Source organism: Chiroxiphia lanceolata, chromosome 3, assembly GCF_009829145.1.
Source record: "Chiroxiphia lanceolata isolate bChiLan1 chromosome 3, bChiLan1.pri, whole genome shotgun sequence".
NCBI classification, from domain to species: domain Eukaryota; kingdom Metazoa; phylum Chordata; class Aves; order Passeriformes; family Pipridae; genus Chiroxiphia; species Chiroxiphia lanceolata.
In genome coordinates this window covers 32,532,165-32,540,231 of record NC_045639.1, presented here as the reverse complement: position 1 = coordinate 32,540,231, position 8,067 = coordinate 32,532,165, and the positions used below count along the sequence as shown (strand labels likewise).

Sequence of the window (8,067 nt, the reverse complement as noted above, 5' to 3'; positions counted from 1 at the left end):
TAAGTTGGGAGTTTGGAGGATTAGATTGTTTCCTCACAAATTCAACACTGCTGCTGAAAGTTTGTAACTTTGGTGGTGGTGGTGGTTTTGATTATTTGGTTTTTTTTAATATAATGGTTGAGTTCACCTTGCTTGCACAGCTGTAAGTGTACAAAGCAGCGCCGTATGTCCAGTCTGGCCCTGCTCCTCAGTTGCTGCTGCTTCTGGTCTTCATAACATTTAGCCCTTACTTCTGAACCTTCTTTTTTAATTCCCACAGGCAAGGACTAGGAGCAAGCAGTACATGAAAAAATTCATTTTCTTATATGGACATTGTTTCTGTGTCCACTCCTGAATCTGCACATGTTGAGAAGCGAGGATTTTGTGCTAATTTCAAAGGAACATTTGCTGTCATCTACATTTACTGCAGGTAAACGCCATATTGACACTACTCAGATGATTCAGATAAGCATAGGCAAGGGATAAGGATTGTATTCATCTTGGCACTCAGCTAATGACATCTGCCTTCTGAAAGAAATAAATAGATTTCTCTCTTTCATTCAGTTGTGCCAACACTGCATGGTAGGGACAATTTGGAAGGCATCTTCTCCCATTTGCATCACTTAGTTCTGCAACTGCATTACTGTCCTTTCTGTGCAGTCTCTTGAAAACCATATGGATCTTGTGGCTGGGGAGAACAATTGGAGGTGTGATGCTAACCTGGAGCAGGCAGCTACAATTTTCTCCTAAGGACAGGGAAGAGAGCTTTGTTTTGTCATTCTGTGTCTCGTCAGCTGTGATTTTTTCTTTTCCTATCTATGTAGGGTTTTTCATCACCCAGATTTTGGAGGCATGAGAGGTGTGAATGGCAACTGTACAGCATCCTGGCCCTTCCAGAGGAAATCCATTTCAACATTGGACAGTTAGTTTTTTGTTTGGCATACAAGTGCTACTTCAACAAACTAATACTGTCCCAAGCAGTTTGCTATTGTGCAATGACATCACAGAACTCTCTAGAATGGTTACTTCTGGGAGCAGCAGCTGCTCAGGCTGTTGGCTCACACCAGAGCTGTAACTGGGGTAGATTTCCATGTGCTACACAAAGCTCTGCAGACTTGTCAACCTGCAGAACTGAGCTCAGCTCTCCTCATATTTGTTCTCTTCCTGGTTTGAGTTTGCTACAGCTACTTCCCTCCCCATCTCACTCACAGGGAGCTGTAGCTCTGGGAGTCCATGTGTTCCTCAGGCAGCTTCACAGCAGTGTCCCGGCTGGAGCCATACATGACTGCCTACACTGTGCCAGCACTGAGAAAGCCATGTAACACCAATTTCCCCTATGGGAAGAAGCAAACCAGCCCAGGCTGCTGCTGTCCTCTCCATTCAGGAGTGGACCACTGTAAACCCCTTCTGGCCCCCTTAGCCCTGGAGGGATGTGGATGTGTGTGGTGGATATTGGTCAGGTGCTCTCACGCTGTGAGACACAGGTTAAGGAAGTTGGCAGCCTGTGTGGCCTGAGGCTCCACAGCCCAGAAGTATTTATTCTGACAGGTGTGAGATGTTCCACTGCTTGGATGCCAGCTGTCATTTAACAAAGACAATTGGTTTCCTGTGTATTTGCCTTTTGTGATTGACTGGTTTTGGTGTGTGGGATGATGTGAGCTCTGACTGAAGATAAAGGAGACTTCCATCTGAGCAGATTCTCTCACATCTAATAAAGCATAAGGTTGCAGTCCCTCTGCACCAGAAGAACCTGCTGCCAGTGTGGAGGAAGCTTGTTGAACTTGCCCAGGTCACTGAGTTTGAAGACATACACCCCCTGATGATTTAAACCTCACTTCCATAGGAAACCTGGCCAAAGACAACAACCTTAAGGCAGGCTTTATTTCATTACAGCCAAATTATTTTCAGTGTTTACACCACCCCACCTCAGGTCTTGCCTCTTTGCTCTGTGGTTGTCAAAAATCCCCATGACAGAGGCATCTTGAAATTTGCACTTGTGGAAAAGCATGAAACACACTGGAGTGTTACAAGGTGCAGAGTGTGCATGTTAAAGTGCTGCTAATCACCAAAATCAAATTTTTTATTGATTTCTCTGAGGATGCTGTAGCTTTTCCAGAGTGCTTAGATGCAGCAGAATCCAGTCACTATGTTGCAGCTAAAAGACCACTGGCTGCCAGACATACAGCTGTATTTGCCAGGTGTGTAGGAACGTCAGTTCTGGGTCAGACCATGCTCTGAGTAGCCTGTTGGTAGTATAACTAAAAGCAGGTACCACAGGAAGATCAAGAGCAGGACAGTGGCATAGGACACTTCCCTTAATACTCTTCCAGCTTCTGACTACTTTTCAGCTCCCAGACTCCTAAGTCCTTACTGCTGTGCTGTAAGGTTCTGCCCCAGTAGAGATGAGAGGGCACCAGGACGAGTTTAGAGGGTGGACTAAGGCCAGTTGTTGAAGAGATCCATAGTCTGTGTGTGCCTGTGTCTGTGGGTCCAAGCAGGTCTGAGTGCCAGCAGCCTGACCTCGTTGTGGGCCTTAAGGTCTTGCATGACCAAGTGTCTGCAGCTGGAGAGAACAAGGACCTGGGAACGGCTATAGGATAAATGAGCATCCTGTTACTGAGGGGACCTCTGTTGTTCGTCACGATGTATGTTCCATGACAGACTTTCATTCCAGAGAGGGGAACATGATTATGGCATTGATCCTGTTTCCGTTTTTAGAAGTGCTGTTTTCTGGTTTTATGTGTGTTCATCTGTGTGGCTGGCCATGTGCATACACCCAGACATGTTTGTGTGTGTGCCTACTGGGAGTACACACTCAGCCTTGACACTGGCTGTACCTGGGGAGATGGAGATGCAGGCAGCTTCATAGCTGTCAGGCTACCAGGTTTAGCATCTCCTGCAGGCAGGAGGTAATTTTTGCTAAGGAACATGGTTAAAATGCAGCCTTTGTGTGGCAGTTAATTATTTCATCAGCTATACTGTCCCAAGTTCCTGAATGACTTATCAGCAGAAATGCATGCTTACTGTATTTTCTAGAGTAGCTGGATATCTGCTACTCTGATGTTTTGAATACAATTTAAGTACAGGTTGTCCCTTCTAGACACAATGTTTGAATCCATCCCTGGATTACATCTCTATCAGCCAAAGGATGTCAGTGCTATGGTAATTAGTTTACTAGTCAGCCTCTGCAGGAACAAATTAAGTGGGGGGAAAGGGAGATGATCTACAACACGCTCAGAGCTGACAATTCAATACTTAAGATTATCCTGATGGGTACGACTTACTAGGCAGCACTGCTAGGAAACATGTTAGCATTGTGTGAAGAAAATAAATATTTCTAAAGTGTTAGTCCCTCAGCAGCAGCAACAAACTAGTTTGTGTTTTTTCATCACATATAAAGCATGATGTAAAGCAATACTGTAAAGCAATCTCTCACACGTTATTTTCTAGAATAATAAACAGTTATGATAAATCTCTGCACAAAAAAGCAAGCTGTCTGTTGTTTGTCTTTATTCTTTTATGTGTTTGGCAGCTGCTGTCAGGACATTTTTTGTTAGTGAAACACAGCACCATCTCCCTTCAAGGGAAATACTTGCAGAAAGAATCAACAAGACATTTCTGTGAACACATAAAAGTTTGCATGAATAATTTAACACGGTAGCTGAGTTTAAAAATAGCTAGAAGATTCCAAATTAAGTATAGAGACAGGAGCTTTAAAAAGCCTTTTTCCCTACTTTAGCAGCTCTTCCAAGTGATAAAGAAACTACATTACTGCAGGGCCATAAAAACCACAGGAATCAAGAACTCAGAATCCAGCACCCTCTCTTGCCACTATTAATACCTCAAAGTAGCCTGTCCTTTTTTAATTCTCTTTAGAAAATAATTTTTAAACAAACAGCACTCAGGAATCAGTGTTATGTCATAAAAGTTTAATGTTTGTTTTTAAAATAACACTGTTTAATCAAGATAAAGAAGTCCACACATACAGAGTCTTCTTGGATGCTGGCAAAAAAGCTTAAATTACAGACATACCCGTGAACAGCAGGTTTAATCAGTAAGAATATAGAAAAAGCCTCACTGATTAATCACATTAATAATAACGAAAAGAATGTGCCCTCATACCAAAGGGGGAAAGATACCATTCCAGTCATGCAAATCTGCACTCACCTTCTCAGAACAGGTTTACCGAAGTCCAGCAATTTCAGATAACATTTTCTTAGTTCCTGTGGAAAGTAATCAAAAGCCAGCAAAGACAATGGGCTTTTTACAGCAAACTCTATGTTCATCCTAAAATCCAGTTTGCTGAGCATTTGTCAGGTTCAACTGTTACATTCCCAAATCTGAGGCCCTTTTAATCTTTTAATTACTTCCCTCCCCTCTGCATCAAAAGCTTTCTGGAAGAAATTTGGCAAGCTGTGAGAGACCAAAATGTTAATGGCCATTTGCAAAAGCAGCTGCTTTGCTGGCTCTCTGCAAGGTAACAGCCCAGGTGCAGAGGGGGTGCACACCCACAACCAGAGGCTACAAGCCAGATAAGGGAGAAGGCTGATGAGAAGCAGACCCTGTGGAGGTGGGATAGATGGGGAGGTATCAGGACATTTACATTCACATGTAGGCTTAAGGGTATTCATCCCTCCTCCCATGAGCCATAACTAGCTGACGTGAGAGGCAGCTGTCACGTCTTAGAAGGTGTCATAAACCTCAAAGACCCCTGAAGCACCCCCAGACTCATTTCTGAGGCCTTCCACCTATCCTTTCTTTTCCTTATACAATTTAAGTGTTATTTTTACACTTCTATATTGCTATATTTCTACAGATAATAACCAAAACAGTTGCATACTTCCTTTCCATTGCAACCAAAATGTCCTGAAATAAACCTGCCATATATATATATTTATAAACACCAGTCGTTTTGCTCTAACCCACCCCAAGGGATCTATTATTAACAGAAACCTCAGCTACTCTGCCTTCAGGGGCGGGATGTAACATAAGCTTAATACAAAATGAAAACAGCTGTCATTGAACATACTGTGTATGTAGGTAGTTCACTGGGAGAAAGGATTTGTAAGAAGTAGAATAACTAAAAGCAATGTATTTGATGCTTTGGTCTACGATGCTAACCATATAAAGCAGAGGGTTTCATCTTAAAAACTTGAACTAAAACTTGTAAGCCTTTCTTGCATTCTGAAGCACAAATGCAACTCTCGGAGAAATAATTACGGGTCATTTAGTATCCTGGATGATCTTTCTTCTGTAGACATTGTAGACAGCTTGAAGCAGGTTGTCCATGCCTGTATCTTATTTCAAATGCCAGACAGATCCAATGTGAATGATGAAATACTACAGCAAATGCAGATATGGGATTTTTTTTTCACCCGGCCAAACTGAATCCATAGTGTGACTTCATTGCACTGAATACATAAAATACATGTGTGAATTACTTTTGTAATCCTACCTTGGACAGTATGTCTAAAGACACAACAGAGATATACTAATTTTGAACCTCTCTCATACACTTGGTAAAAAAATATGTGTGAAACTAACTGGCAAAGGACATGAAGTTTGAACAATACCTGGGAAAGCACCATCTTAAATGGGTTTAATTGCATTAAGCCTTCAGTTCTTAGGAGAAAATGGAGTGACTGATATTCCTTTGCTAATTGACTTTGTTCTTTCTTTTTCCCACTAATCAAGCATGTCTAAATACCCATCTTGCAGTTGCCTCATTATGAGTCCTTCTCTCATCTAATTATTTGGCATTTACATTTAATTTCGTTTTTTCATCTCTTGACAGGACATGAATACACTGTAACATGAGTACTGATATGAGGATCATACCTACCATTTCTTTACCAGATAGCTGTTACAGGGCTTTTCATATTCTTCACAGCTACCACGGCTCCTAAAGACTTACTGTTTCTATATTCATCTAAAGTTTGTATGCAAATTAAACAGGCTGGTATCCCCAATGATTTGTAGCATTAGGTGCTGGCTGAAACTCTCCCACAAAAGCAGTTTCTTGGAGAAAAATTCTTTTTGATTAAGGACTGAGAACATTACCTCTTGTGTGTGCTTTACTGTCTGTAAAACGAAGATTCTTCAGTCAGGCTGCTGGAAAAGGGAATGCTGTTTCCCTCGAAGCAGCTCTGAATTCAGGTTTTATTTCCTGCAGGTATTCAACTGTTCTCCACCACCTGCCTGAACAATTCTAATGGATCTGCTCTCTGCATCCCCAGTTGATGGACAACTTCATGGGAATTGTAACAGCAGCTTGACTCATTTTACCTGAGCCTAGAACTGCTAACATATGGTAATCAGCCTTCTCATTGCAAGCAAGACAGCCCAAGAAGAGGTGGAGGTGGGATCAGAAAACAAACCCTAGAAACTAATTCTAAATATGGAGCCTCAGATTTCTGCTCCAGGGCAGAATATAACAGTCCACAGCTACATTGTTTTGCTCAAGTTAGTTACAACCATGAATACCTCCCTGAAAACAGGTGGTAGAAAGGATAGTCCAGCAACCATAATCTGCGTATCTCTCTTCTTCATGCTAGATGGAGGCAGAGGAGTCTAGTAAAATAGATTTTATGGCTGCTTTATACTCCCACAGTGGTGGCACGTAGGCTGTGTGCACTTAACCGTGCAGCAGGCAGAAGGGGACTGAATTCTGTCTCAGAGAGTGATTTTGATCCCTTTACGTTTCTGTAATGTTCTCTGAGTGTTCTGAGAGTAATAAAATAACACATCAAGCACCCCATAAAAACCTGTCTCATGATTTCTTCTGCCCCTTGCACTAAAGAAATACAGTTTTGTCATGCTTTGGGTTGCACTAGTTTGGTAGATGTTAGTGTTTGGGTTTTCTTTAACAAGATTTCTGTTATCATTACTTACTTTCAGTAGCTATTTCTGAAAACTGTTTGGGGTTTGCCAGGATAAAAAAAATAATTGGCCTTTGCCACCTTTTCCTACTGTTTCCATGAGCGAAATTAAAGTTCTCTGTGAAGCTTCTCTTAGATAAGAATTGGGTGTTTATTTCCTTGGCAAGAATAAAGAAATTGTAGAATCATTAAAGTTGGAAAAGACCTCCAAGATCATTGAGTCCAACCGTTAATGCAGCACTGCTGTGTTCACCACTATACCACGACCCAAGTACCACATCACATGTCTTTTGAACACTTCCAGGGATGGCGATCCTGGGATAACTCTGCCAAATGGCAGAGACCTTCTATCTTCATCTACTACTTGTACTTTTTACCACTATGACAAAAATACATTCAGAAAAAAAACTACTAAGAGAATGATGGTTTATGCATTTCTTCCCTGCTCACATGCCATTTAAAATTCGAAAACAAACAAATAATCCCCCCCAAAACCCTCTCTGTTGCCTAGTTAAACCTCAGTCAATGACATGATTCCAGCAAGCTAGAAGCAAGACTCACCTGCCCAAGAGACTACCCCAGACAAAAAACTGACTGTATTTATCTAAAACATTACTTTTGTAAACATATGAAGGCTCCTTCTCCTTTCCAAATGCCTGTTCAAAGAAAGTGGAAGTAGTATTAAAAACCCACCTGGACTTACAACAGTTTGACAGGATACCAGCAGCTTTTCTATGGCTCTTCTTCCACTGCTTCTTCATCAAGCTTGGTTTTGGAACAAACTTTATCCAGGAGAAAGGCATTTGTGCCAGCCTCCATCATGGCAAACTAAAGGCTGAAGCATCAAATGAAGGCTTAGAGTTGTCTTTTGAAATTACTAGGTATTTGTGTATGGTTCAAAGTAGTGTAAAGATAGAAACATTCAAATTATGATTGTTTCCTCCCTATTAGCAGCTTTCAAAAAACCAGGAGAACGGTAATTTCTTATGCTTTATGCAGTTTTTTGAGAACTGGGTCAGGAAGGAGAGGTAATGCTGTATTGAACCATTCAAACACACAAGTAAAACCCCATTAACTCACCCCTCCTCCTGAGGATCTGGAAGAGTCCAAGGCCAGCCTAGAAATTAGGCTTCCCAGTCAGTGCACTATGCTACAGCTCTGCCAGCACAGGGGACCAGTACAGTGGATAAATCATTTACTGCATGCCTCT

At 41.7% G+C, this 8,067-nt stretch overlaps 1 protein-coding gene and 1 long non-coding RNA gene across 2 annotated transcripts in view; both read right to left on the bottom strand.

The window, feature by feature from the left end:
• Nucleotides 1-54: 54 nt before the first annotated feature.
• LOC116783660 lies at nucleotides 55-967 on the bottom strand. The gene is made up of 2 exons (XR_004355779.1): nucleotides 700-967; nucleotides 55-266 (listed from the first exon to the last, which is right to left on the bottom strand). It is a non-coding gene; the product is annotated as an uncharacterized LOC116783660 (long non-coding RNA).
• A 7,040-nt stretch (nucleotides 968-8,007) lies between these two features.
• ZNF318 (zinc finger protein 318) overlaps nucleotides 8,008-8,067 on the bottom strand; it is a 28,079-nt gene continuing 28,019 nt past the window's right edge. The window contains exon 11 of the transcript XR_004355776.1: nucleotides 8,008-8,065. The gene's annotated coding sequence lies outside the window, so the exon portion shown is untranslated. The remainder of the gene's footprint in view (nucleotides 8,066-8,067) is intronic.